Source organism: Sapajus apella, unplaced genomic scaffold (genome assembly GCF_009761245.1).
Source record: "Sapajus apella isolate SASKATOON/1434 unplaced genomic scaffold, GSC_monkey_1.0 scaffold47, whole genome shotgun sequence".
NCBI classification, from domain to species: Eukaryota; Metazoa; Chordata; class Mammalia; order Primates; family Cebidae; genus Sapajus; species Sapajus apella.
Window position 1 is genome coordinate 8,625,781 of NW_022436987.1, and position 24,863 is coordinate 8,650,643.

Consider the following 24,863-nt stretch of genomic DNA (forward strand, 5'->3'; position numbering starts at 1 on the left):
GCTGCTGGGTAAAAATCCAGGGAGTGTGCATTCTGGGCAGAGGAAACAACGTGGGAAAAGGCACAGATACAGAAAACGGCATGATGGGCCTGCTGGGAGTCCAGCTAGCTGAGGCATAAGTGGGTAGTTACTGGTTCCATGACTGGGAAGGATGCTGTAGGAGTGCGCAAAAGGAAGAGGCTCTGGAATGCGAGTTGATACTGCCAGTGGTCCAGTTGGCTCCTTGCCTTCTGTTCTTTGTGTGTTGGCATCAGTCTTCTCTACTGCAGAGAGGCTGCCCTCCCTGAGGGGGCACAGGTGCCAGCAGCCCCATTTTACAATCCCAGCAAAGGGGGAGAGCCTTTCACTACATCAGATATCAGTTTGAGGGAAAGGCTGTGAGTGGCCCAGCTTGGTAATGTGCCTGCCTTTGGACCTGTCACTGTTGCAAGGGAGTGGAGAGTTCTAATCTGGGCCGGATCGTCTGCACCTCTGTGGGGCAACCAGAGTCTTTTAAAGGAGAAGGCAGAAAAATGCATCTGGGGAAGATAAAAAAGACTGTTTACCACAGTTTACTATAATAGATTTTGAAGAATATATAGTATGGCAGTGCAAGAGCTCTTCATAGAGGTTTAAGCAGGGGACTTGATCAAAGTTTGGTTTTACTAAAATCATTCTGGACACTATGGGGTTGTGGTTCCAAGTGAGTGACAAGAGGTGGTGAGACTGATTAGGAGGCCACTACTGTAGCTCCAAGGAGCACTGATGAGGCCTGAGCTAGCTTAGAGTCCTGACTCACTTTACTTGTACTTCATATCCAGCCACAGCAGCAGTGAGGTGGAGGACAGGGATAGAGTCTTAAGACACGCTGGGCAAGCAAGACTTGGTGGCCAGCTGGAGGCAGGGAGAAGGGGGTCTTACAGAGGATTCCCTACTGCCACCAAGGGCATAAAGACTGAGTCTCTGGAAGGCTGGCCTTATCTTTGGAAACGTTATTAAGTGTTGGCATACCGTATTGCTTCTTCAGAAGTGTGAGTGTTGTTGGCTTCTTGTGGTATCCAGCTGGAAAAGGAAGCTGATTGATTGCTTTTCCCTCCCTTTAAAGAGCTTCCTTTTTGAGAAATCGGATAATAGGTGATACAGTCAGGACTGCCAGTGGAGAAATAGGTGGGAGAGAGGGGGACACTGGCTTGGAGGCTTCCCTGCCCCCAGCCTGTCCCGAGGCCTGCGAGTCTGCTTTAAGCACATTCGTCCTTTTGGCATCGTCCTTGCAGGGAAGGCTTTTAAGGGATTTAAGGAAAGAAATGACACAATCTGATTCATGTTGCACCAGATTTCTTCCTCTGTTCAGAATAGACTATGGGTGGAGGTAGAGTGACTACAAGAGTAGCAGCAGGGAAGCAGGGCACCAATTAGGAGGCTGTCACAGCAATCTAGGATGGCGACGGTGGAGGTGGTGAGAAATGGTCGCATTCTGAATACATTTTGAAGGTAAGAACCAGTTTTAGTGAGGATTAGATATGGAGGGAGAGAGAAAGGAGATGAAGATGACTCCAGATTTTTGGTCTGGGCAGCTGGAAGAACGTTGTCTTAAACTGAGGCAGATATGACTCTGGAAGGAGCAGGTCAGGGAAAGTCAGGGGTCTGTGTTGGTCATGTTTAAGTTTGAGATATCCACTGTGTCTTACACAAAGCTCCCATCTACTTCTTAACTTGACACAAGCAGTTGGATATACTGGTCAGGAGTTCAGAGGAAGGGTCCAGGCTTGGAGAGAAATCTGGGTATCATCAGCATTGAGGTGATATGTGTGAATCCAGGAGACTAGTTGAAATTACCAAGGGAGTGACAGAGAAGAGATGAAAACAAAGACTGAACACTCTGACATAAAGGGTGAGAGATAGAAATAAGGGAAAATAAGCAAAGAGAAGGAGCAGCCAGTGAGGTGGGCGGAAAACCAGAAGAGCTGTAGAGAACTGGTGTCAGAACTGCAAGGTGAGGACAGAGACCTGACCAATGGATCTAGCAACATGCAAGACCGTCTAAGTGCACGCTGTTGGACCTAAGCCTAACTTTGCAAATAAGTCATAGTTCCTTCCCAGAAGGAGAATATAATTGTGCAAAAAAGGATCATTTAAGATGGATTGAAATCAATCTGAGAAAGATGTGAAGATAATACCATAGGAATCCAGCAGAAGGAAACAGTACTTGTGGCTTTTGTGGGGAGGATTGAGTCAGATTCATTCATATCTTCATTCATTTATGTACTCATTCATTTGGCAAAATCTTATTGGGTGCCAGGAGTTGTGAGGAGGAGGGAAGAGACGGTTGTTACCTAGTGGGTATGGAGTTTCATTTCTGCAGATTAAAAGAGTTCTGGAGATGGATGGTGGTGGTGGTTGAACAACAACATGAATGTACTTAATACCATTGGACTGTACACTTAAAAATGGTTAAGACTGTAAATTTCATATGACATGTATTTATTTTCTCACAATTAAACATGGAGAGAAAAAAAACAACAAAGCACTTTTTGGGGCCCTGTCATGAGCTTGGTCTGGGATGTGATGTTTGAAATGGACGCCATCTCAGTAGATGGAGGTAATGTGGAGGAAAGTGGAGGAAGACATCTGGCTGAGACAGGGGGTTGTTTGAGGACTATCAGTCCTGTTTGTCTGGATGGTAGGGTCTGTCAGGGGAAACCATACAAGCTGAGACTGCAGAGTCAGGCCGGGCCAGTTGGTACAGGCCCAGCATCCTGGGCTGCAAAGTTGAGCCTGCCTTCTTAAATTCTGGGAGCCTCTGATGGTTTCTGCCCAGGGGAGTGTCATTCCAAACGTGTATATTTAGATTAATTTCATGAGTCCCTGTTAAACTGTTGCCTATTAAAAGCAGTGGGGTTGGGGCATTTTTATGGTGACAATTCCAGCCCAGCAGAATTTTAGATATCCCAGCATGTGTTAATGAATTGAGTAGGTTATTTTTCCATCTATTTTACAAGTATTTATTGAAGACCATCTAAGTGCCTATAGTGTTCTAGGCAGTTGCGGGTATGGGATGGGGTAAATTTACAGGTCTCTTCTCTTGAAAAGCCTACAGTCTAGAGAATCCCCGCTCTCCTTCCTAAACAAGAAGTTATGCCACGACGTGCCATGTGTTATCATAGGCATGCTACCAGAGTTCCATGGGTGCTGAGAGGAGGGGGTACCTGGCCTGCCTGGGATACTGTGGAGGCTTACAGGGAAAAACTGTCCAATGGATTTGAAGGACAAGCGAGAATTTCTAGGCAAAGAAGCAGAAATGGGCATCTCAGGATGATGGTAAATCAAAACTAACTAGGTGCTATTAATTTAAAGCTAAACTTTTATTTCATTGGCTTTTAGGTGGTGCTGGCTAGAGTGCTTAAGTTTGGACCCAAGCTTAACTTTTCCAATGTGGAATCCTGAGCCTTCATTGGTAAGTTTGTTTGATACCTTCTTACCAAATTATGCTATTGAGGATTAATATGAGAAATGAAAGGCAAGGTAGTTATCATTGGCAGGTTCTCTGTGGAGGTTACCAGCCCTGGACCTGGAGAAGCCTGTAGCACAGGCTGAAGGGGTGCATAGGAAAAGGGAAATCTCAGTGTAGCTTTCTGTGGTAGATGCAGAGAGGGAGGCCAGAAGAGGGGAACCAAGGGGTTCAGGGGATGGATGCAGCTGGCCTCATGGAGAGGTGGAGCTTTGGCTGTGTTTTGAAGGGCAAGCTAGATTGAAAAAAGTCCAAGGAAGAGTGAAAGAAGATTTTGGGGGCTTGAGACCATAGAGGTGAGATGTAAAAAAGTCGGCTTAGCAGCAGTTCCACAGGAGCAAAACCTTCATCACCAAAAGGAGTCATAGGCAGGAACTGTGGTGGTATCTGCCGGCATCTGATGATTCTAGTCCATCAGCAAACTTTTTCTGTAGAGGACCAGATGCTAAATATTTTTGGCTTCGTAGGCCATGTGGTCTCTGTCACAGCTACTCCACTCTGCTGTGGTAGCATGCAAGCAGCCATAGATAATATGCAAATGAATGGGTGTGGCGGTGTTCCAGTAAAACTTTATTTACAGAAACAGGTGGTGGGCCGGATTTGGCCTGCGGGATGTAGTTTGCCAACTTCTTTTCTAAACCCTAAATGCCCCCAACTAAGACACATAGACTTTATCCTGAAGGCAGTGGGAAGCTATTGAAGTTATTTTGGACAAAGAAGTGAAGTGGCGGAAATGATGTTTACATTTTCGGAACATTCATGGTATAGCTGGACAGGAGGCATAGGTGCCCATTGGAAGGCAGCAGCAGCCATCCAGGCATGAGGTCTTGTGGTGAACAGTAGTGAAAATGGAAGCAAAGGACCAATGGAAGAGATACTGCAAAGGGAAAACCAATAGTCTTTTCAGTCTTCTTAGACTTTAGAGACAGGAGTCAAAGAGGATGAAATTTTAAACTTGCTTGTTCACAATGGTATTATTGACAGAAATGTAGATGTGGGGCTTGAAAGGAGTAGCTGATGCATCTGGTTGTAGATATGTTGAATTCTTGATAATAGCGGTTCATCCATAGGAAATGTCCAGCAGAGAATTGGACATGCAGGGCTGAGACCTGGCCTGAGAAGTTTAAGTCTAGAGACGTAGAATAGAAGCCATAGTATGAAATATAGTCTCCCCAAGATGAGCAGTGGGCTGATCTGTGGGGAACATGCATAACTTTGGGATGGAAAGAAGAAGGTAGAAGGGACTCAGAGGCCATGGAGGAGAGTCCCAGGAAGGGAAGAGAATGGGGCAGCAGAGACCAGGGAGAAGGGATCTGAAGGGAGGCTGGTGAATTTGTGACAAGGTCTTTGCAGGTGGACTTGAGGAATGTAATGTCACAAGAGGGGAAGGGAAAGGAAGCCAGGTTGCATGGAGTTGGACATAAATGAAGGATAAAGAATTGAGATGTTACAAAAATAGACCACTCATAGAAGGTTTAGGTAGTAAAGGAAGGGAGACACATAAGACTTAGATACTTGTCGGAATAACCTTTGCTTTAGCAGGGAAAGCATGCTGTGACCAGTTCTCATTTCCTTCTTTGGAGCCAAGCTGTGTTTGGGAGTTTGTGTGTACCTTGGGCTTGTGATTGTGTTCTTATGCTTCCTTTGAGGTGTGGTGTTCTTAACTCTGCCACAACCTGCACCACGGAATCCAGCCTATGTTTGGACCCCTGCCATGAAACAAGATGTGATCTGTTGGGGAAGTTACATTTGTATAAATTGGAGGAGAAAATAGGGTGGACCAAAAATTGAAATAAATCTTCTTACTGCAGAGTTTATCCAGGTATGGGGACTTGAGGAAAATTCCTCCAGTCGTGATTTAATTATGTATCAGTTTGTGCTCTGAGTATTTTGAGTGTACTTTCTTTGGTTTGAATTCTAAGTAGTTTTTGACTTCGTTTTTGTGAATATAGCAGCTAGAGATCTAGTAATAAAAGCAACAGGTGTAACTAGTTTAGAGCTATGATTTATTGAATACTCATTATGTATTAAGTCCAGTGCTAAGTGCTATTGTGTATCATTCCATTTCATCTTTGCAATGACCTGTGATGGGGGAATTACTAATAGTATTCACATTTCAGCTAGAAATAAGTCATAAAGAGGTTGAGTAACCTATGCAAGGTTTCAAGGGATTTGAACCCGGGTCTGTACAATCCCTGGCTTATGCTGCTTCCTATTTTCTCTCACCTATGTCTGGAATTTTTTGTCCTACTAATGTAGAAGGACTAGAGATAGATTGAGTCCCTCAGGTTAAATATTCAGAGCCTGTAGTGGGTGTTTCCACTTCTTAGGAGTCTATTGAAAGGGCGGAAGAAGTGTGGGAAGTCTGGAAGAGACTAAGGCCAAACCTCAAACACTTACTTTAACTGTTTCCCCAGATAAAATTTAGTTGAAGGCAGCAGCCTTGGGCTTGGAAAGAAAATAGCTCTAGAAGGCATGAGAGTCAGATTCCAATCCTAGCTTTATGACAATTATAATGTCATTTTTGTTTAAACTCTCGGCATTTCTCTCCAATTACCTCCAACTTCAAGCTCCAAAGGCAGGCTCCTATTTTGTCTTGTTTTTCACTGTATCCCCAGCATTGTAGCACAGAATCTGGCATGTAATACGTTTTTTATTCACTAGTTATTAATTTCTTTGAATGAACCAAGGGTCTTGGTACAAGGTGCTTAACCTCTCAGGCACTGCTCTTGGCACCATGGTTATAGAAGTGAAACAGGACGAGGCCTCTGCTGTTGTGGCAGACATCTACATGTGAGGCAGACATCTACATGTATGAGATGTAGAGTGTGACATCAGGTGTGATCTTGCTCTGAAATAAAAGACAGTGAGACCAGGCTGGAAGGGGAAAGGCCCGTCCAAGAAGCGAAATGAGACAGTGAGCTCGTAGGGGGTAAAATCCATAAAAATCCTTTTGGGGTGACTACAGATTGTCGGCTGTGCTGTCAGCACGTTGTTTTAATTATTTTGCTTGGCTGCCATTGCTAATGCCCAGCTGACTGCTCCCTGCAGCGAGGACAGGCCTCACCTTCTTCAGCTCTGCTGAGCATGCCTCTCCTGGGTCGGCTCCGGGTTCCTCTCCAGCTGCTCAGATCCCAGCCTCCACAGCCTGCTCTGCTGGTAATCTATTCTTTGTCCTTAGCTTCTGGTCTGGCTTGGTCCCTTTAACGTTGTCCCTGATGGCCTCCCTAGGTGAGCTTATCCAGCACTCACCTCTGTTTGGAAGACACCTGGGTCTCCATATCCTCCTCCTAGTAGTCTGCCCCGAGGGTACCTCAGCTTGTCTGTCCCCTCTGAGTGCTACATGCATCTTTCTCCCTGTGCTACCTGCTTGGTCTACACGCCTCAGTTGCTTCTGCTTCAGGAGTTGTCCTGGCCTTGTCTTTTCCCTTATATTCCCTTGGTTACCATATCCTGAAGAGCTCATCTTCTAATTTGTCAACTCAATTCTTGTCCTCTCCACTCCTGTGTTTAGGACTCACCATTTCGTTCTATGACAACCTCTTAATCGGTCATCCTGTGTTCACCTTTTTCCTCCCTCACTCCACTGCTCACACTCCTATCAATATGATATTTCCTTTTTTTTTTTGAGACGGAGTTTCGCTCTTGTTACCCAGGCTGGAGTGCAATGGCGCGATCTCGGCTCACCGCAACCTCCGCCTCCTGGGTTCAGGCAATTCCCCTGCCTCAACCTGCTGAGTAGCTGTGATTACAGGCACGCGCCACCATGCCCAGCTGATTTTTTGTATTTTTAGTAGAGTCGGGGTTTCACCATGTTGACCAGGATGGCCTCGATCTCTTGACCTCGTGATCCACCCGCCTCGGCCTCCCAAAGTGCTGGGATTACAGGCGTGAGCCACCGCGCCCGGCCTCAATATGATATTCCTAACATATTTCTGATCAGAGCTTTTTTTCTGCTTAAAACTCTCCAAGAGCTCCTCAATGCTTAGAAAATAAAAGCTAACCCCCTTCAGTGGGGCTGCAGTTTTCTTATCATCTGGCCTCCCTGCCACCCCCGTCCCCTTCTAGGTTTTCTTTTTTCCTTAACTTATGTTTCTAACCTCAGCCAAGCTACCAATAGCCGTCACCTCCAGTGCATTTGCCAGTGCTGGGCCCTCTCCTGGGAATGGCGTGGTCACTGCTCACCCTTACCCTCTAGGGAAATCAGCTCCAGTTTGCCCCCACTCTTCAGGACACCATTCTTCCCTACCCAGCACCTCTCCATGACCTGGAAATGACCTTCCTCCTGGTTCCCAGAACACCCTGCATGTCTTTCTCTCTTGCAAAGCACTTATCATTGTAACTGTTGATTTACTTATCTGTTATGCTCAGCAACCTGAGCTCCTTAAGGGTGGAGACCATACACACACACACACTCTCTCTCTCTGTCTCTGTTTCTCTCTCTCTGTTCCAAGTACCAGCATAGTTTACCTGGCTCAAGAAGTATTTGTTGAAAGAGTGAGGACTGGTCTGTTTGTGCAGCCAAGCAACAGATTTATGGTGTGATAAAATGTACTTGAAATGGGAGGTTCATCGGCCATTGGGTTTATTGGGGCACTCTTCTTGTCAGCTTTGAGTGCAGGACAGGCTGTGTTGGGTTTGAGTTTGTGACTGCCTGTTGTGTCTCCCAGCATACTGAGACCTCAGCAATGTCTCTTCTCTATATTCTTTGCTGCTGACTTTGGTTTTTTTAGCTTTTGTTGTTGATGGACAAATAATAGCAATTCAAAATGAAAAATCATCAAGGAATTCTCAGGAATGTGGTCCACCAAGCTTGGTCCTGGATGAATCACAAATATTCTAAATTAGCTAAAGTATCTATTCTTGCCAACCACTGTCTGACAGCTTTCCCCCCTCTTAGTGCAGTGGAGAATGCTTTTCTTGAAGGGTGAGGATACTTAGTGGCCCTTCGTAGGGATGCCTGAGGACCTCTTTGTCTTCATTTTAAACCTCATAAAGTGCCCAGTGAATACTGAGGAATCCAACAAATAGGAAGAAGCTCTGACCCCAGGGGTCCCAAGTCGGTGTCTGTACTCTGCATGGGAGCCAGCACAATGCACCTAGTCAACAGCTCATAAACTCTCATGTTTTCATTCAGGGCCTTAAGCTTGATGCTTGTTGTGTCTTTTTCACTTCCTAACTCCACCAGAGACCTAAGAAGTTGTGCCAAGAGTGCAGCTTTTATTTGGGGGCTCATAGTCATCTAGGAAAGCTTTTCAGAAGAGAGCCATTCTCAGCACCGAGGTGTCCTGCAGACCAGGGCACTCCAGCAGGCTCTTGGAACTGCTTTCCTTGGCTGGAAATGCTTGTGATGCTGCCTCCCCTTGTAGGGACTTTCCATACACTGTTCCCTCAGCCTGGAATGCATTTTCCTCCTGGTTTGCCTAGTTCATGCCTGTTCACCCTTTGGAACTCAGCTGATTGACCTGCCTCCTCCTCAGAAGCCTCCCCGACCTCCCTGATAAGAAGGCTAGGTCTTGTCCTCACCTTTCCTATGTCAGCATCTAGCATTTATGGACTGCTTATCTTGTGTCAAGCACTGTCAGCATGCTTCATGGGTAGCTACCTTGTATTAGGGGCTGGGTAGATGTTGGTTGAGGTGTCATCATATCCCAAAGACACTGTGTAAGGAAACTGAGGCCTCAACTCCATTGAGTGGGAGACAGAGTAGGAGTTTATCCCAGATGCTGGACTGTGGGTTTACGCTCTGACCCTTTCTTCTGTACGCCACCATTCCCTCTGCTCCAGGTCTTTGCATCCTGTCCCTTTTCAGCACTTGCCATGGAGGTCATGATCTCTGTTTGTGTGGTTATTTGATGAATGTTTGTTCCCTTGCTGGGCATCCCCAGGATAGCAGGAGTACCTAGGACTCTAGGCAGGCGCTCCCCTGGAGTTGACCGAGAGCCTGTGGGACTGCCCACTCGCCCACAGTGCCTTTACCCTTGCATCACAGGAGTGTGGGTAGGACCAGAAAAGAGCCAGCCCAGGCTTCCCCCTTTCTGGAGCTTACTGGGTGTATGCACGGAGTCTGGCCCTCACCCTCGCCTCTGTGTTTCTGTATAAGAGCCAGTTGTGCTGAGGAATCATCTGTGCCTTGTTAAGGTCTGCTTCTTCTGCCCACTCCTTTTGCCCTTCTACCTTACAATCCCCTTGTTGTCCTTCTTTGTCCTTCTTTAAGGAAAGGGGCCCCCTTTGCCTCTCAGGGTGGAGCCAGCTGCCCTTCCCCTGGTCCTCTTGACCTGCACACACTCTGAGGATGACTGCCATGGTGGGTTATAATGATCCGTATGCCCTGGCCTTTGGTTTCTGTGGTGGGGCAGTACTTTGTACAGTCAGGGCTCAGGGCCTTAGAGAAGGCTGAGGGAGAGCCAGAGGTCATTACCTTAAGAGCAGCTGCTCCATGGTGCAGTTTGTGTGTGTGCATGTGTGTGTGGATGTGTGCCTTTTTTTATGCACAATGTTTTTATTTGTGTATTTATCCCCCTGCTATATCTCCCTCTCTCAGGAGTCTAACATGGAGCCTTGAATAGTAGATATATCGTAGCTCTTGGCTAAATACATATTTTCTCTTTTTCCAATCTGAAGGCACCTCCCTTTTCCCCTACCCCTCACTTTGGTATCTCGGCGGCTTCACAGGGTTGTTATGACTATCCGGACAGTCTTCCCAGACCTCATTCAGATTGCAGTGATGTAAAAACCCTACCTAGACTCCAGCCAGCTGGGCAGGGGCCTGGGCAGCAGGGGATGCCCAGATCCCTAGGGCATCTCACCAGGCCTCCAGGGCTCTCCAGGACCAGGCTGGCTGAGCTTCAGCTGACTCACACTGTTTTTGACTGGGAAAAATAAAAATTTTTAAATGGCTTCTGACCAAATGGAGAAAGTAGATGTGGGAGGACAAGAAGGGGGACATTAGCCCTACACCCTAGGTAGATTTGCCAGCAGCAAACTGAGATGGGCTTAAAGCACGGCTGGCCTCCAAACACCTACTTCAAAGGGCATTCAGCATACTGATCTCGGGCTGTGGACGCCCACCTACTTCAGAAAGGCAGCCCCATGTCTGTCTAGTGGTGTGACTTAAGACAAACCCACCAAGCTCCCTAAGCCTCCGTTTTTTTCATCTGTAAAATGGGATTGTAATCATTAGAATAACCTTTATAAGGTTCTTGTGAGAGTGGAATGAAAATGTGCTTTGCACTGTGACTGGCATGTGGAAAGCACCAAGTATTTATCCTATTATCATTATTGTTGCTTGTCAAAGTATTGCTAATAATAACTATAAGAAGACTTTGGACCAGATATAAAGTCTAAAATGCAGGCTGTGATAAGTAAGGGAGATGGTATATAAGAAAAGTGCTTTGTGAATTGCACATTATGTCCAGATATTATTATTAGCACAAGTGTATCTATTATCATTTTGTCTTTGAAAAAAATGATGGAGCTCAATTTTATGATGTTGAGCCTATGTCCTTTGTCTTTTCGTTTTTCATTTTGGAAAGAGTCTTGTCACATTGGAATCTTGTCCAGTGGATGTACAACCCATCATTGGTGACCCTGGGTGTCAAATGCCTGGACAGCACCTGGCAAAGAAGAGCCATTATTTCAATGGTCACTATTGTTTAACATTTTTATTTACAATACATAATAGGAAGTTTTTAGAGGTTCATTGACAGGAAATTGTGGGCAATGCACTGAGTTATTATTTACTCTAGACCTGAGAAATTCTCCCTCTCAAAGCTTTGTGCCTTGTGTAGCTAAATAAATGTAAATTTGACATAAACAGCTACCATTGTCTTCACAAGTATGTTAGAAATAGTTTCTTAATAGCAACTATTTGACTCTCATGTTTTTTATCTCCATTCTCTCCATTCTATACCATTGCTCTGCCTCTTCCAATCTTTCTGAAAAAAAAAAAAAATTAAGAAAAATTAGCCATTAAAAAAAAAAAAGTAGATGCTTTTAGGCAGAGGTTGAAAACTCTCTACCCCTTGGCTGCATCTGGCTTGCAGATGTATTTTGTTCAGCACTCATAGTGTTTTAAGATGTTTAAATTAGTGGCTAACATTTAAAAATGGGTAGATTTTTGTATCAAAATCCAGATTTCCAGCTCTTCATGAAAAATCGAAGGTCTAGTGACCCTGGGCCTATCTTCCATGTGGCAGTGCAGAAGAGTGGTGTCCCTCCCACCGGGAGCTTGTTTCTCCAGCCTGCCCTGGCTGGACCAGCCTCTCTGTACCTTTCCATGGCCTACTCAAGCCCCTGTAGGTAATTGAGTTTGCAGTCTCTGCTTAACATAACCAATACCCCTTAGATAATGTACATCAATTTAGAATTATTTCCACTAGCAACTGTGACCATAAGTAGGAAGGATATTTTACATGCTAAGTTGTCATTCTTATGATACCCCAAGTAGCTATAATAGTATTTTAGGCTCTTTTGGGTTTAGTAGAATTACCTTCTGTCCTCCCTGTGGGATTTCCTCATTAATAAATTTTAAAAAGTGTTCAGCAAGGCTTATATATCAACATAAAGTGTTAAATAAGGCAGGATATAAATTTTGATAGCTACTATTGAAGGGAGGTTGCAAACAAGTGAACTGCTATTCAATAATTTATGGTGTTGCAAATTTGAAAAATAAAAGACACTTAGTTTTTTTTTTTTTTTTTTGAGACAAAGTTTCACTCTGTCACCCAGGCAGGAGTACAGTGCTGTGATCTTGGCTCACTGCAACCTCTGCCTCTCAGGTTCAAGCAATTCTTCTGCCTCAGCCTCCCAAGTAGCTGGGATTACAGATGCCCGCCACCACACCTGGCTAATTTTTTGTGTTTTTAGTAGCTACTGGGTTTCATCACGTTGGTCAGGCTGGTTACAAACTCCAGTCTGACCTGGTGATCCACCTGCCTCGGCCTCCCAAAGTGCTGGGATTATAGGCGTGAGCCACCTCGCCCGCCCTTTTTAAAATTAGAATAAAATAATTAAATACGTGACCTTTGGCTGAATCTTTGTTGAAATAGGCAAAGAGTTTGTGCTTCTCAGAACTTGAGGCCATTGCCTTCTGCTGTCTTTCCTCTGGTAAGTCTGTGCCTCCTTCTAGCTAGCACACTCCCAGCACTGTGGCCACATGTGGAGGGCAGAGAGGAGACTCAGCTTCCAATGGTGGTCACTCTACTGGGGGGCCCTTGCAAATACCAAAATTTAAAAAAACTATTATTTTATGAGCTTTTAAAAACTTTTTTGTTTTTGATATCACAAAAGTAATAAACACATGATAAATTCAAACAACAATGAAGTACTTTAACATAACCGACAAAATCTCTGTGACCTCCCCGACCCTTTTCTAACCATTCCCCAAACATAAGCACTTTTGAGAGTTTGCTTCTTATACTCCTGGACTTTTGCATTTCTTGTTTCTTTGCCCTCAATCATGACATAGACACTTTCACTTTTGTTTCATAAAGATAGACTCTCTCTGTACATGGTGTGCTGCAACTTTCTTTTTACAGCTGTCAATTATTATGGTTCTTTTTCCAAGTGTATATGTACAGATAAATATACTTGTTACTTTTAAAAGTTGTATTCCATGATATGGAAGTATGTTAAGTAAATTTTGTTTTGTGCTGGTAGACACTCACATTGTTTCTGATCTTTTGACATTGCAGCCATTGCTGCTGTGGAAATTTTTGTCCACACCTGTGAACTTTTACATGCGATTTTCTTTGGTATAGAAACATAGAAGTAGGACTCTTGGCTTAAATGGTTTGCCATTTAAAATTTGAATCCATATTGCCAAATTACCCTCCAAAACGGCTGTACCAATTCATGCTCTTCCTAGGAGCGTCCCATTATGGCTTTGCTAATCTAGTTTTTACTTAAACATGTATAAGAAGAGTAAACTTAAAAGCTCACAAATAATGAGCTTTATTTAATAAGCTCACAAATAATGAACATAAAAAATTACATGTAGGGCCGGGTGTGGTGGCTCACGCCTGTAATCCAAGCACTTTGGAGGCCAAGGCAGGCGGATCACCTGAGGTCGGGAGTTCAAGACCAGCCTGAGCAACATGGTGAAACCCCGTCTTTAAAAAAAAAAAAAATTACGTGTTTATCTTAGAAAAGCATTCAAAATATATGTCTGTAGATTTAATTATATGATTTTCATGTCTTGATTTTGATGATGGTTATCATCCTGCCAAGTGACAAAATAGTTCCCTAAATATGGTACTCAATTATTAAATAATTAATAAGGATATCAGTTGTGCCAGGTAGCCTTTGGAAGAATTACAGCCAAATCACAGCTTCCTTTTCCACAGCTCTGCCAGGCTGGCTTGTCTTTCCCACCGAGGGTTGAGTCATTAATACTAAGGCCCAGACAGCATTTGAAGAAGCCCAGCCAGAGAGTGCCAGGACCCAGAGACCTGGGGAAGGAGAGATGGCAGGCAAAGTTTTTGCCTACAATGCCCGATGGCTTTTTCCTTTACTGAACTAGATGAGGAAAGGAAAGGGAAGCGATGGTCCTAGACTTCCGGTGATCATTTTTATTCATAGATTTCTTGCAGGAGTGCTAACAAAGGACAGGTCCGGGAGACAGTCAGCTTACCACCTGCTAACTCCATGTGAAATTTTGAATTCTCCCTTCTCTAACTCTCCTCTCTGGCTCTTAGCTGGTATCTGATGTTTGCAAATGGTCTACCCTTTATTGGCTTCTTAGCGCTAACCTCACTTATGAGGCCAAGTAGACTTGATGCTCAGGCCATTTATCCTTCCAGGATTCTCTCAGTGTCATCAGACCCATGCTGAGCATTTTGGCCTAGTGGAAAGAGGTACATGGAGCCAAACAGACCTGGGTTCAAATCCTGGCATCATCACATTTACTAGCAGTATGACTCTTTGGCTGATGACCTGACCTCTTTGAGCGTCAGTGTCTCCTTCTGCAAAGTAGGGGCAGTAACTCTTTCCCAGGGACGTTTTGAAGGATATACAAATTAATATTTGACAGATGCCTCTCAAATGTTCAGCATAAAATAGACAGTCTATAGATAAGAGTTCTCTCTCATTTTCCTGCTGTAGAGGGAAAGTTCCTTGGGGATGCTCCAAGCTGGTGGCTACTTGTTGAGGATCCTGGAGTGAGAGGAAGGCTACCATGTAAACCCAGAGATGAATCATACACAGTGTGTATTCTCAGGAGCTCAGTATTTGATATGGGAGCCTAACAAGCAAATAGTGTGTTTATTAATAGGAATGATTAATAAAGGAATGATTAATTAACCTTCTTGGTGGGGTGGGGTGGGGTGGAAAAGCAGGTGGGGTACTGAAGGTTCAACAGGAGTTTGACAGAGAAGATAGACCATAAATAATTAATATACAGCTGTATCCACTAGAGATAAAGTTACATTTTTTGTGTACATGTTAACTTCTTTTGACCTTGCCCATACACTATTATATTCAAATTCAGCTCCTCTCTTTTCCCTTTCCGTTTCCTTTCAGCCTGCCTCTCCCTGAGCCCTGCCTTGAAATACTCAGCCACTGAAAATTTCTTAAAGATTATTTATTTTTACTGAGAGTTTACAAGAACTTTGGTGTAGCTGGGTTTTTTGCATTGCTTTTTCTACGATAGGTATAAGTTCTTTTGGGTTGCCCAGCAGTGAGCAAACTACCAACCATTTGATGTTTACTGCGTGACTCCTATATACTAAGCACGTGTGCCATCTCACTTAGTCCCCAGAACGTCAGAGCAGCTTTGTGAAATGGGCTTCCCATTTTTTCTTACAGATGAGGAAACTGAGGCTTAGAGAGGTTAATGTACTGAATATTATATGTGTGTGTGTATATATATATATATAGAGAGAGAGAGAGTGGGAGAGCCACAGTTCATCTCCAGGGTCTTTTTCTCCATCTTTGCTGCCTTGCTTGGGATCCTGCTTATAGTAGGTGGACAGCAGATATTTGTCTGAACATATGAGAATGCTGCCTGCCACGTGCCAGTCAGTTTGATTTGTGCTGCTGGTTTTGTAGCCCACTTGGGGCAGTGACAGCTGCTTAGTTACTTTCCTGCCTGTTAGTGGGGGCCCAGGGTCACGCATCAGTCATAATTGACAAAAAACACAATTTCCCTTTCCTCTCAACTTTTATTTCTAAGGTACTTGTAAGCAGATAGATTAGACTGTTAACATTTTATTTTTTGCTTTATCTCTGCCCTTTAAAGACTATGTGAGAGAATACACAGTGCTCTGAGAGCCTGGCCTGTTAATCAGAAACTTAGATTCCAGCTTCGGTTCTGCTGGTAACTCCTCAGTAATTATGAGTAAATAACATCCCCTCTCCAGAACTACTAGATTATGTCCTTGGTGCAGTCTGGGGTTCGGGTGGTTCTAAGGATCCTGTCTATTGCATGAACCTCTATCACCGCGTGAGGCTGGAAGGAACTTGGCATTGATGTTGGATAGGCCTGAGTGAGTATACTGGCTCCTGTACTTCCCAGCTCTGTGATCTCACCTGATTTCCTGATGCTTGTCCTTGTCTATGAAGGAGGGCTAAGAGGACCTGCTTCCCAGAATCACTGTCCAGGCTGAATGAGAAGGAATGTCAGCTTCCTTCCCTCTGTCTCCAACTCCCGAGTGCACTGGTTTTGAACTAACTGGGTGTTTCTGCAGTTGAAACCAAAATACCTTCGTTAGGTGCGGTATTCATTACACCTTGCAACACACTGAGATACTCAATTCTTAGATTTCTTGAAGTTCTTTTTTGTTAAGAAACTCCTCAAAGGAAGATACTTTTTTACCCCATTGAGCTTTATTAGTGCCTCAGTGACAGCACCTTATTTTTTCACCTTTTTGTCCCCCTTGCAGACAGCAGCTGCAGTGTGAGTCAGTTTGCATTTATATAATTTCTTTTGCATCTCTTTGCAAAGAGGAAAACTCCATTTATTTAGCAAATGTCCATCATGCCCAGGCCTTATGTTAGGTGAAGGGATTCAGAGAGAAATAGAGTCATTGACTTCAAGAAGCTCACAGGGAGAAAAGGTGTAAATACATAAAGTGACACATGGGTTTGTCCCATCTCCAAGGTATGCAGTAGGTGCTGTGGGAGAAGAGAAGATGACACTGGTTTTCTCTTGGAGGACCTCATAGAGAAGAGGTAACTTGTGAGCAAGCCTTTTTTTCTTCTTCTTCTTTTAGAGAGTCTTGTTCTGTCACCTAGGCTATAATGCAGTGGCACAATCCTAGCTCACTGCGGCTTTGAAATCTTGGGCTTCAAGGCATCCTCCTGCTTCATCCTCCCAAGTAGCTAGAACTACAGGCCTGTGCCACTTTCCTGCCTTATTTTTTAAAAAACTTTGTTGTAGAGACAGGGTCTAGCCATGTTACTTAGGCTGGTCTTGAACCTCTGGCCTCAAGCGATCCTCCCACTTTGACCTCCTAAAATGCTGGGATAGCAGGCATGAGCCACTGCACCCAGCCATTGTGAGTAAGATGAGTAGGAAGGAGTCTACCAGCTGTACACAAGTAGGAGGGCCCAGGAGGAGCATAGGGCAGAGGCTAGAGCCCTGGTAGGAGGTGACATACTGGGTGCATGTCTGGAGCCGGAGACAAGAGGTGGAGGACCTGAGTGGCCACATCTTGGCAGTCACCCATATGCTGGCAAGCTCAAAATCTTGGTTACCAGCCCAGATTGTCTTCCTGAGCCCCCAACTCCCATACCCTCTGCCCATTCAGCAGCTGTGCATTGAGGTGTAGTGGTCTTCCCAGACCCAACATAACTAAACAGAAGTCTTCATTTGTTCTTACAGAAACAAATAGGCCGGGCGCGGTGGCTCAAGCCTGTAATCCCAGCACTTTGGGAGGCCGAGGCGGGTGGATCACGAGGTCAAGAGATCGAGACCATCCTGGTCAACATGGTGAAACCCCGTCTCTACTAAAACTACAAAAAATTAGCTGGGACTACAGGCACGCGCCACCATGCCCAGCTAATTTGTTGGCTGAGGCAGGAGAATTGCCTGAACCCAGGAGGCGGAGGTTGTGGTGAGCCGAGATCGCGCCATTGCACTCCAGCCTGGGTAACAAGAGCGAAACTCCGTCTCAAAAAAAAAAAAAAAGAAACAAATAAATAAAAAATTAACCTTGCTTCTCCTCAGTCTTCCCCATGTTATGAGGTCCCATCATTTTTACCTGGCTACCCAGGCCTAAAATGCGGGCATCATCTTTGGTTCTGCTTCTTCCTGTGTTGTTCACAGCATCTGTTTGCAATATATCTTTTGTTTTACTTGTTTTTAAACTTGTTTGTTTATTTATTTATTTGAAACTGAGTCTGCTCTGTTGCCCAGGCTGGAGTGCAGTGCCATGATCTCAGCCCACTGCAACCTCTGCCTCTCGGGTTCAAGCGATTCTTGTGCCTCAGCCTCCTGGGTAGCTGGGATTACAGTCGTCTGCCGCCACTCCTGGCTAATCTTTGTATTTTTAGTAGAGATGGGGTTTCACCATGTTGGCCAGGCCGGTCTCGAACTCCTGACCTAAAGTGATCTGCCTGCCTCAGCCTCCCAAAGTGCTGGGATTACAGGCGTGAGCCACTGCACCTGGCCAATTTACTTTTTTTTAATCAACACATAATAATTGTACATATTAATGGGGTGCATAGTGATGTTTCCGTACATATAATCTACAGTGACCAGATCGGGATAATTAACATATCTGTCATCTCAAACATTGCAATTCCTGATAGCTTGTACTTCAGAGTGTGTCCTGGAAGCTACCACTGCTCTTTAGTATTATCATTATTATTATTATATAGCATAATTAATATAATAAAACTGAGTCTTGCTCTGTCACCCAGGCTGAAGTGCAGTGGCACGATCCTAGCTCACTGCAGCTTTGAAGTCTTAGGCTTCAAAGGATCCTCCTACTTCAGCCTCCCAAATAGCTGGAACTACAGGCACGTGCCACTTGCCTGCCTGATTTTTTTTTCGAGACACGGTGTAGCCATGTTGCCCAGGCTGGTCTAAATTATTATTATTATATTAGTTTGTTTCTTTATCAACCAAACAGACCAGACCACTGCTCTCTACCCTTGTTTAAACCTCCTCTGTCTCTCAGCAGGTGTCCGTCAGTTTTCTAAACAGGCAAAGAGATCTTTTAAAAAACAAATATGTGTCATTTCCCTGCTCAAAACTCTCCAATGGCTTTCTGGAATCTTTGGAATGGAATCTAAACATCTCGTCCGGGCCTGCCAGCCTCTCCTGCTCATCTTATCTGGTCTCATCACTTGGCACTCTCTGTTCACTCCATTTCAGCTGCTGCATCTTTCTTACGGTTCCCCTTCTTGCCTCATGAGTTTTGCATTTGCTGTCCTCAGACTGGATTGCTCTTCCCCAGATGTCGCCTGGCTCACTTTCACTCCATGCTGGCCTCTGTTCAAGTGTTCTCCCACCTGTCTGAAAAAGCGTCGTTCTGCCCCTTCTCCCCCACTGCTTCAACCATTCTGTCCTACCTTGCTTTGGTTTCCCTCATTAGCACTCATCACTCCCTGACTTTATATGAAATGTTTGCTTGTCTTCTTGTTTACTGTTTGTCTTACCCCACAAGAATATAAATCCGTGAAGATGGAACCTGGTCTTATCTATTGCATTCAGCACTCTAGGGCTTCAAACAGAGCCTGGCACACAGTAGGTGATCCTGAAACATGAGGTGGGTAGATGGACATATGATTGAGTTAATGCATGCCTGCATGCAAGTGAAGACTTTGGAGTTTATTTCACAGGCAATGCAAATCTAGTAGACATCTTTCAGGAGGTGAGTGACGTGGTCAGCACTTTTATTTTAGAAAGCCAGCTGGTAGCAGTGTGGGGGCTGGTCTGTAGGAGGGAGGCAGCAGAATTACTTTAGCGGCTGTTAAAATTGTCCAGGAAATTGATGCTGAGTGTTGTGCTAGAGCTGTGGGGATGGAGAAGAGGGGACAGATGGCAGGACCTGAAGATCTTTGAGTGTCTTTGATTTCTGTCAGGATAACTTGGTATAGTGATTCCTTTATAAGAAAAGCAGGAGGGGATAAGCTGGTCCAGGGAGAGACCGTTGACACTCTGTGGTGTTTTTTTCACCAAGCAAACCTAGGCCCTGGGATGCATGTTCTCTGCAGGGCATTGGCTCTCTGGGGAGTGACTCTGCTGCTCCACAGCCTCCCCTGTTCCACTTTTTAATAAGAGGATAGTCAAGATGGTGGTGCCAATGAATGGGATTCTTCTTCCTGCAGATAAATCCATATATATTTGCACACTCCAAGCCACACTAAGTCATTGGGTTTTTTTCTCACAGTGGGTACATTTTTCTGTATTTGATGCTGCTCTGACAAATTCTCCTTTTCTTTTTTTTTTTTAAAGAATACCTAGACTGTACCTAAGTTCTAGGTGGGCTTTACAGATAACTGGAGTTCCAGCATCTCCCTTTTTTTTTTTTTTTTTTTTTTTTTTTGAGACATAGTCCCACTCTGTCACCCAGCCTGGAGTGCAGTGGCACGATCTCAGCTCACTGCAACCTCTACCTCCTGGGTTCAAGTGATTCTCCTGCCTCAGCCTCCTGAGCAGCTGTAATTACAGGCGCATGCTACCACGCAAGGATAATTTTTGTGTTTTTAGTAGAGACGAGGTTTTACCATGTTGGTCAGGCTGGTCTTGAACTCCTGACCTTATGATTTGCCCGCCTCAGCCTCCCAAAGTGCTGGGGTTACAGGCGTGAGCCACCATGCCTGGCCTAGCATCTTCCTTCTTACAAACATGCACAGAAGCCATGCCGTTCTTGGATCTCAGGGACGCAGACCGGTAGCAGGCACACATTCCTGGCCTAGGCATAGCCATGCTGTCTGGTGCTGCCTTTTGTGACCTTTTTGGTGTGTGTGCTTGAATGATTCCTTCTTTCAAAAATTCAGCCCTCTCTAAGTTTTGATGACAAGCCTTTCATCTCTGAGTAAGCACATTATTTCCCATCTTGATGAGGTGTGTTCCCTCTGTGTCCCTAAGAGTATGTCATCCCAGTCCTTTAAATTTTATTTTATTAAATTTTTTTTTTAAGACTAGTCAAATGCAGTAGTGAGAAGCAGGGGAAAAAGTAGAACAAGGAGTTTGATCTGTTACAGTCTGAGCCATCAGTGAAGATAATTCACTACCTTTGGACCAGCCTCATCCCAGTCATTTAAGCCTTGGTCCAGAGTTCCTAATCCTGCTTGTCAAGCCCTGCAAAGTGAAATGCTGTACCATCTGTATAGCTGTATGCTCACCTCCCACCTCTCCTCTCCCTTCCAAAGGTTCTTATGTCATAGGAATCTACATTAGAGGGCTTCCTGTGTGCCAGGCACCATGGTAAGCACTTCACATGCATTCTATCTAGTCCTTACTGCTTTGGGGATGTAAGAATTATAATCTTTTTTTACAGATGAGGAAGCTGAAGCTTGCCACTGCTTAGTAGTTAAGAGTATGGGCTTACAGCCAAACAGATCCTGGATTGAATCTCAACTAGCTGGGGACCTTGGGCATGCTGCTTAATTTCTTTAACCTTCTTTTTCCACATCTAGGAGATAAAGATAATATATAGAGAGATAATATGGAAGATTATATAGGTATTATGTATATAATAATATGTGTATTTTCTATATTATGAAGATAATACAGCATTGTGATAAAAATTAAATGAAATGACCAGACATAGTGGCTCATTCTTGTAATTCCAGGACTTTGAGAGGCTGAGATGGGAGGTCACTTGAGGCCAGGAATTCAAGGCCAGTCTGGGTAACATAGCAAGACCCCTTCTCTTTTATAAAAAATAAAAATTAAGAAAAATAAAAATTAAATGAAATAACATGTTATTTCCTAAATACATAAGTATGTGCTCACTATGTGCCAGACATTGTGCTGTCAGCAAATAATAGCTCATTGCAGCTGTTACCATCATTCTTATCATCGTGGTCATCCCAAAGCCACAGATTGAGTCTGTATGTGAGGCCCTGGCTGGCTCCAAAGCCTGTGTTTTTTCTCCTGTTGCTCCCAAGTTCACCTGTCTCAAGACTTTCTGGCCCCAAGTTTGCTTTCTTGCTCTTTTCTGGTTGTGCCATTTGTCCCTGTCTGGGCAGTGGGCTCAAGGTAAGGCGCAGCCGTTTCCCAGTCCCTTTTAGCTACTGACTCCTTTTCTGTCACTGATTGAGCAGTTTCTGGTGGCTGGATCGTCTGTGTAAGAGCTTGACAATCTTTTCTGATTGTCACCATCATCGTGTTTACTGTGAAAGGTCTTCCTGTGTAGTTGTTTGTGTCAGCAGCATTGTCTAAATGAAACAGGAGTGGCAACAGTGGTGGGTATTCCTAGTCTATTTTGGGGTCACAGATCACTTTGTGAGTCTGATGAAATTTATAGACCCTCTTTAAAAAATGCACATCACAAATGTAAGTCCAGCATTTTTCATGAGACATTTTCCCTGAAATCTACCAAGGGATCCCAGTTAACAGTTTCTGATCTGGAAGGTTATGTGCTCTTTTTTCACTGTGCTTCTCCTCATTTACAGCCGTGGAGGGTGTAATGTTTCTGCAGGATGTTTGTATTTAAGGGTTATTGGGCAACTTGGCAACACTTGGAAATACCTTTTTCATTGATACTACCTGCCATTTGCATTTACTTCCTGTATTTGAGATATGTATTCATACATGAGAACTGGCCTGGCCATTTTGATGAGATGCACCTGCTGATTTGCACATGAACTCAAGCCATAGCCTGCATCTAGATGATAGACTGGAGAGGCTTTTTTTGGCCCAAAACATCAGACTAGTAAGAATTTCATTGTAAGTTATAGACTTTAAAGGAGGATACAGCACTTTGGGAGGCCGAGGCGGGCGGATCACGAGGTCAAGAGATCGAGACTATCCTGGCCAACATGGTGAAACCCCGTCTCTACTAAAAATACAAAAAAATTAGCTGGGCGTGGTGGTGTGCACCTGTAGTCCTAGCTACTCGGGAGGCTGAGGAAAGAGAATTGCTTGAACCCGGGAGGCGGAGACTGCGCCTCTGCACTCCAACCTGGCGCCTGGTGACGGAGTGAGACCCTGTCTCAAAAAAAAAAGGGCGGGGGATAAACTTAGCTTCAACAGGGTTTAATATTCTCAATTCAGGTAAGTGTAAATCTCTACTTTTCAATTTAAACATTTTTGAAATTTCAGTATTTAAAAAATGCTTTTTTTTTTCTTTTCAAGTTTCAATGTATGGGTTTGGGAGAAGGCAGATTCCAAGTACTTTAACTCTGTGACCTCAAACTTGCTTATAGGCCTCTCTTTGGAACATTTCCAGTGAACCATTGTGCAAGCATGACATATCTAGTAGCCGTAGGCATGATAATCACTGGTGCCAACGGCCCTCCACTCCCTGCCTGGCTTTTGAGGTCCTGCAGAAAGAAAGGAACAGAATCTTTCCATAAGGGAACCCCCAGAATCCTTTCTTCTTCCTGTAGCTGTGCTGCCATTGTCCTCTGTAGATGGAAATGGAACTTGAATTTGGGGTGCCAGAACTGAATCCATCATAGATAAGATTAGTTGGTTATAGCTTTTTCTGATGAGCAGTTTTTCCACCAAAGTTTTTCATTTTTGCTTTTTCTAAATTATACAAAACAACAGATACTCATCACAAAGGGAGGATCATAATACTCCATACCTGGTTTTGAATTCCACCCCTATCACTTATTAGATATGCAGCCATGGGGAAAACACACACCCTCTCTGAGCCTTGATTTTCTCATTAAATGAGAGATCTAATCATTTTACCCCATAATATTGCTGTAGGGATTGAGGGAGATTGGAATAAATAATGCTTTTCTGAGAATTGGGCATGTATTTGTTTTTTTTTAGTGAATATTTATTGAGCACCTACTAAGAGCCAGTCAGTGTTCTAGTTGCTCTGTACCTAGTCAAGAGCAAGACAGAGCAGGTCTTCACTTTCCTGATGCTCACATTCTAATCAGAGGGGCTCAAGATACATGATCACTTTAGTTATTAAGATATTAGAACCCGGGGATAGTGTGAGAGTCATAGGAAGGACCCCTTTACATCAGACGGCCAGCAAAACCCTCTCTGAAGAGCTCAATGCTTTGTGAACCCCAGGTCCCCAGTTTTCCAGGACTCCTGCTTTTAAAAACACTGCCCCTCCAAGTATATAGGTCCCAATTTTGAGTTTGGAAAATCTGACGACATATTAATTCCCTTGTTCATTAATGGACTTCCCATCTAGAGAGTGAGTTCCTGGGGCAGGAACTGTGCCACAGGGCCTTTCGAGGGTCCCGGGGCCAATGTGGACAACACTTCTCTTGAACACTCACCCAGTTGGGCTGACATGAAGGCCTCATGGTGGGAGGGAGGGTGATTAATTTCTAGCCAGAGCCCGTTTTGCTACATTGCTGCTTTGAACATTCTGGTTTTTAAGGAGCTGGAAGTAATTTCTCTCAGTGAGAATATGGCACACTGTCATCTCCTGATTCTCTGCATGCAGTTCTTCAATAGCTTGCTGAGGCCGTGTGGAAGCCCGGTAGCCGGGGCAGTCCCAACTCACACACTGGCATTTGAACTGCAGAACAGTAAAAACCTCATTGCCTTTTTGGGGTATGGTATGGATTTTTAAATGACCATTCCAGCCTGCGGGATTGGGCCGTGGTGACCCAAAGTGATGAGTCAGGAAGCCACTGAACAGAAAGGCAGGCTGCAGCTGACTCACCTGTCATGTCGATAGTTGACCTACTTTAGTTTGACCTTGATTTGCTCAGTGCAATGAAAGATGCTGTTGTGAATGCACTTCTGCTACCTGATGTAAATAAAGTCCAACATGTGACAGCTCAGGGTCTTAAATGCACGTACCACTTAGGCAGGTGGACAGATGGCGGATGGTTAGCTTTTCACTTACCTCTGAATTGTAATTCTGTCGCAAGGAAAGGGCTTAATTTCAGGAACACGGAGTAATTATTTGAGACTAGATACAATGCTGAAGCAGAAGGCCTTGATTCCTTGCTACAGGGCAGCTTAATCAGGAAATGGCCTAGATGGCCGCCTTTCAAGTAGGTCCTTGCAGTAGCTTGGCAACAGGCACAGGGTCATAATTGGAAGAATTTGGCTGTGAGTGTCTGTGGGTGTTTACAGTGCACTATAGGGCAGGGCTTCTCTTATTTATAGAATATTTTGAGCAACAAGCAGCAGAAGGCTGAAAAGCCACTAAAAATCTCAATTTATTTTTAACAAATTCCATTTTTCTCCTCATCCCAGAAGGAGAACAGAGTTATTAAAAAACAGTTAAAAAATACATCATTGCAGAGCATGCCATATCTAATTATGGGGTTG

General features: G+C 44.3%; 1 protein-coding gene across 12 annotated transcripts in view; it reads left to right on the forward strand.

Annotated features, from left to right (window-relative positions):
- Positions 1-24,863, forward strand: part of ARNTL (aryl hydrocarbon receptor nuclear translocator like) — a 110,098-nt gene that overhangs the window by 27,169 nt on the left and 58,066 nt on the right. For 9 of the 12 annotated variants that reach the window (XM_032240815.1, XM_032240814.1, XM_032240816.1 and 6 more), the window contains exon 2: positions 3,361-3,433. The gene's annotated coding sequence lies outside the window, so the exon portion shown is untranslated. Of the gene's footprint in view, positions 1-3,360; positions 3,434-5,174; positions 5,310-20,237; positions 20,865-24,863 lie in introns of those variants that run through there. The other 3 variants (XM_032240804.1, XM_032240805.1, XM_032240809.1) reach the window with 3 other exon arrangements.